A 5,536-nucleotide genomic window follows, 5' to 3' on the forward strand; every position below is an offset into this window, starting at 1 on the left:
CCCTGGGCATTTGGCCATATCCCTCCAGCCTTTCTATTCCTCACCCCTTCACCAGGAGGAAAGGATTCCTTTCTTCAGTCCTTTGTGCCTATTGTTAATTTAGATGGTAAATGAATTAGAATACAGTACTGTGTTCGTGTTACATTTAGCAGACCATGGCTCTGATCTCAGTACAGTGTGTGACACGACAGCTATACAGAACCATCTTACACCCAGGAAGAGGGTTTTTTTTTCCCCAAATCTAAAGACTTCAGCTATACAGGACAGCTTGGGCTGTGTAACGCAGGAAAAGAGGGACCGGTTGTGCTAGACATCTCAAGCCAGTGAGACAGGTATTGTCATAGGAAGCAATACAGACCTGACCGAAACTGTAAGACTTTTTTCCACTTTCCAAATCCTTTTAAAGACAAAAATCTTAGTTAAGTTTATGGAATCATATCATGACACAGAAGTGGCAAACTCTTAGTTCACGCTTACAACCTCTGGCTGTGCAGTGCTAAGCTCACAGCCAGCAGCCTGAGCGGCTCATGCAAATGTTCCGGTATTGCTCTCTGTGTGTGTGTACACACCCCTCGCTCTCCGGGGCAAAGTCAGCTTTGGAATAAATTCATTAAGGCAACAAGGTTACGCCAAGGATCAGTTGAGCTGCTCGAGTTGAGCTCTGAATTTTAACAACCCCCCCAAACTCTGAAGCACAACAGCCCGGAGTGCCCAAGCTGTGCTGGCCAGTGGATAAAAACCAGCTGGTCACCACCTGAAACCCAACACGATTTAGCTGATGTTCACTGGAAACTCAGCCAACACTCAGCCTGAGCTGGCTGAAAGATTTTTGAAGGTTGGCAAGTTTTGCAGCGAGACCCATCCGACCTTTCGCCTTGTAACGAAACTTTGCAGGTTCCTAGTGCAAGTTTCAGGCAGCTTTAGCACAGACCGGCTTTTGTCCCTCCTCCAAACCGTCCCTGCTCGCCGCCCCTCATGATCGATCCGACGTGTCCGACCTCATGGAGCAATGGCCTGGCGTGTCTCTTACCTCTGGGCGCCCGTCTCACGTAGGGAGGCTGGGTGGGTACTGGAGCGGTGCTGGGGCAGCCCTGGGAGAAGGCGGGGGGGGCGGGGGGCTGGCGGCAGCATGGGGGTGCACAGGCCGGCGCTCCTGGCTGAGGGACACTATTTATTATTAACCACAGGCGCAGCTGAGCTCTGCAACTGCTCGCTGCCTGGGGCGCAGGGGGCCATGTCACGACGGGGCGAGGAAAAAGCTTCCGTGATTATTTTTGTTCACACGGTGCCAGATTTTCCCCTCACTCTTTAAAAGACTTTTCTCATTTTTCAGATTCCTTGGCTGTTAGATTTTTTTTAAAAAATCAGTGAATCCACTGCTCACTGAAACAATGCCTCTGCAGGTTGGGCCCCTTTGTACTTATTCCTAAAAAGCAGAGGAATTGCATTCATGCCTCCCCCACAACTTTGCCAAATGCAGCTGTTGAGCTCGCTCTTCTCAGGGCAAAAGCTCTATCCGGTTCTTGGCCTCCCCAGCAAGGAAAGCTGTAGGTCTAAATACAGTTGTGGCGATATTCCATATGATGCAGACACTTGGCTACACCAAGAATGCAAGCCGGGTTCACAGAGAAAAACTATCGTAGTCTCCAGCTGTAAAGACAGTCTATGCTAGCAGTTCTAGGGTGGCTTGAACGAGGACTTTTAAATTAATAAATCTTTGTCCCCTCATAAAAAAGCCATGATACTTTGAGATCTAATGCACTGATATTATGCATATTTCGATTTTATGTTCTGCAGAAAGTATCCGAGTTAAATGGCTGCCCATGAAGGAACTGATTTACAGGATAAAAGACAGACATGATTCTATGCAGCTTCCATGCATAACATAAAACTAGCTAAAGTAATTGCTAAAGCAATCAGTGTCAGGGAACTGATTTTACTGCAATCCATTAATGAGGAAATTGTAAAACATAGGTTGTTAAAGCAGTATTTGCACTTTACACTTGTCCCTTTCAAAAGAAGCTTCCTGCAACTTTTGTTATAACTCAGCAGTAATGAACGTTGCCTTATTTTCTACATCCTTTCAATCTTTTCAACTGAACACATTCAAGGAAACTTCAAACAAGGCTTGCTAAGTTACAAAGACAATCCACCTCTGACTTCTGCTATGCGGTCTGCAGGGAATTTAATTGCAGGAATGATAGATTGCATCCTCAGACACCACAAGTTGATGCTGAAGATTTTGTGAATGGTATCTTCTTTCTGGGGGGATGGGTAGCTGGATGTATTGAAAAGAAAATGTGTAGGCAAAATCATATTTTTGAAAAATATACACAAATTATAATGACATCATTTTACTTTCAGTTAGATCTATTTGGAAAGACTGCAGTACTATAAGACCCTATCTGGGCTATCACATTTTTGACATGCTACAGGACAAGATGATTCAGTAATCAAGCTGGTCACTGTTTCCAACTCTAAAGATCAAGATCATCTCAAGATGATCTTATGCAGTGGGCACCCAGTTCAGTCTGCCCTATCAGATAAGTCAGGGCTAAGAGTGTGTTGCTTGATTTGCCATTTTTCTCCTCAAGCCAAGTGGAAGACCAGCGTGCTGGATTTCTAGCTCAGCTTTCCGATATGAACCTGTAGGTCTGTGAGACAAAACAGGGCCGCTCAAGCAGCTCTCCGAGGGCACTCCTACGGTCTTGTGCACATCCCAGTTTTTGGATTTGTCTTATGGCTTTATTGCAATGAAAATAAGATCTTATTTGAGCAATTTTCAAGGGCTAACCCCATCTTTTGCTCTACTAGAAAAGCTACTGAGGCTTGCTAAACCAGGAAGAGAACGGGCCAGTTTGATACCGGCTAGCCCCTCAGAGACAGGCTGGCGACGCTGTTCCCGGCATGTTTCTGAAATGGGCTGTATGGCTGATGACGGTATAGGGGCTAGGGTGGCAGGACAGCAGTGTGTAGGTGACTGGGAGAAGAGAAAGCCCCAGAGAACTGCTGGAGACAGTTTTTGTAGGAAACCGTGGGGGCTGCGGATAACTCGCTCCCCTGCTTGCTGCGGCGTTAGCCGACTTTCCAGTCCTGCCCGCCTGCCGTGACCCAGAGAGCTTGCTGCTGGTACTTCCCCCTCTGGGCCTCAGAAGTAGAGGTTAATATTAAACAGGTTGCTGGGTAAAATGGGAGCGGCTGGGAACAAAGGAATTGCCATGGCAAATTCCTGCTGCCTGCTGGGAGCTGGGCCCTGGGGCCACCCTTGCATTTTCAGCTGTGAGTGATTCCTACCCAGGTTACCATCTCCTCTGAAAGCGTTTCTCTCTCAGGGGCGTCACTACCAAAGGCATTAGGGAAACGAGAAGCTCCACATTAATTTTGTCACGCTGGCAGGTCTGCCTTGGGACAGGTTTTTCCTTTCCCTGTGTTCCCGATTCGTAAGAGTCAATTAACCCGCAGCAGTTCTGCGAGCTGGCGTGTGCGTATCGCTGCCTCTCTGTTGACGCTTGCTTCTAGGCCGGCAGCATCGCAGAGACGTACTGGGGGCGTGCAGAATCACAGGGAACACGCTTGTTCAACCATTTGTTTATTTTGCCTTTGTGTGAACTGCGGTGCCTGGAAGTGGCTGCGGTGCCAGGGCTGCTACGTGAGGCAACAACCTAACCCACACAAAGGCCTGACCAAGTCGCTCTTCGGTGATTTAACCCGCCTTTACAGGCGCACATCCTTGCGCTTTTATCAGCAGGTTTTCGCGATCGTTCTAACGCTTCCAAAACAACTGTTCAGATTATCTTAATGGCTTGGCGATAAAGTATTCGATTAATTTATTTTTCTCCTAATACGAAGTATTTTTTTCTCCATCTGTTTCTAACAGAATGTAAGACTGAACGTACAAACCTGCTGCGGTTTTTGAACTTACGTTTCAGTGTTGAACATAGTATGGAAAATGCTCTGAGATGGAACCAGGTGTGGAAAATAAGTTTCTTCTTATTAATATGAACTTTTATAAAAAAGGTCTTCCTGATTCTCGTGGCCCAGTTGGCGTTCTCGTAACAGTGATCTGTGGAACCGAATTTACGAGCTATCTGGCGTTGATCGCTGTGCTGCTGATCTCAGGAGGGAGTCAGCTGCTGCTCCCAGCTACCAATGCTGCGCACAGAACCTGGGCCAAGGTCTTCACCCGAAGCCAGCTCCTCGTCTTGGGTGAAGGTGGGTCTTACACAACCGACCACGTTCACTCCCAAGAACTACACGCCTCTGTGCCCCGGCCTCTGTCCGAATCCTGTGAAGTTCAGCTTTTGACAATGTTTTTTTCTGATGCGTACCTTTACCTTGAAGTTGGTTACAATCTGTACGTATGTTTCACTGCCTTTTAGAGTTCTGTTTGCCCAGGTCATGGCTCTGCATAGTCCAGAAGATGCCAGTAAGTGCATTCTCCTTACCTCATTCCTCAGGTCATTTGAGGGAACCTAAGTCATTGTTTCAAGGCAACCTGAAAAAAGATTTACCTCTTCTGACCTCTCCAGTGCACTTCCTAAAGTCCTGCCACCGGGGGATGACATCCTACTGTCTACTTTTAGAACAAAGGCTTAATTTCAGTATTTTCTGAAGTGACCGATGGCTTAGATGTTTGATTTTTTAAATGTATTTTCAAATAGATGTGCAAAATATCAATAACATTGCACTGGCAGACTTCTCTCTTCACCTTTCCCCTGCATCCCTGCTTGTCACTCTGCCTTCTCGGGCCGTGACTAGTACTTGGCTCAAGACTCCCGGCAGCAGGAAGACAAGGACACGCTGCAGATCAGACCAACAGTAGTTTTACAACCACTATTTATTACAGCAGAAGGACGTGATGTGTCTCACCCCAAATTAGCAGCACTGAGCTCTCCGGTGGCTTAGGGCCAATTTTAGGCCTGGGCTTTTGAGGCGCCACCGGCTTGGTTTTCGCCCCCGCCCCCCCGCCGCCGGCGCCACGTTGCCGTTACGTGTTCTTCCCTCCAGGGCAAGGCCCGTTTCCCGCCGCTGACTGCGCCAGCCCAACCGGCGCAGCCCAGGCCGGCAGCCGGGCGTCTCTGCAGGCCCCACCCCCTCAGGCGAGCGCTGCCGCTCCTCACGGCTGGCTGGGGCGAGGCGGCCTCTGAGGCCCCAGCAGCCGGGCTACGCCTGGGCCCGGTCTCCAGAGGCGCGGCCGAGGCGGCCTTCCCTGGGCCGCCACCGAAGGGTCAAACACACCGTTAAACTACCGAGGCCGCGCGGGGACAACGGCAGTGCCGCGCGGCGCTTAACGCCCGGCGCCCCCCCCTCCGCCCCTACCCGCACGTTCCCCTCCACCAATCGGAGCCGCCGATCGGCGGGGGGGCGGTGTCCGCCCCCCGCGAGGGAGGGGCGGAGCTGGTGCCCGCCTCAGCCGCCCCGCTGCCCGTTGCCGCCCGGCCCCCGCCCCGCTACGCCCCGCTCCGCCCCACCGCCCCCGGCTGCGCCCCGTCCGCCCGGCCGGAAGGATGTGCTCCCGGAAGTTCCGGTGCTGCCG

Source organism: Platalea leucorodia (genome assembly GCF_965183815.1).
Source record: "Platalea leucorodia genome assembly, chromosome: 4".
Lineage (NCBI taxonomy): Eukaryota > Metazoa > Chordata > Aves > Pelecaniformes > Threskiornithidae > Platalea > Platalea leucorodia.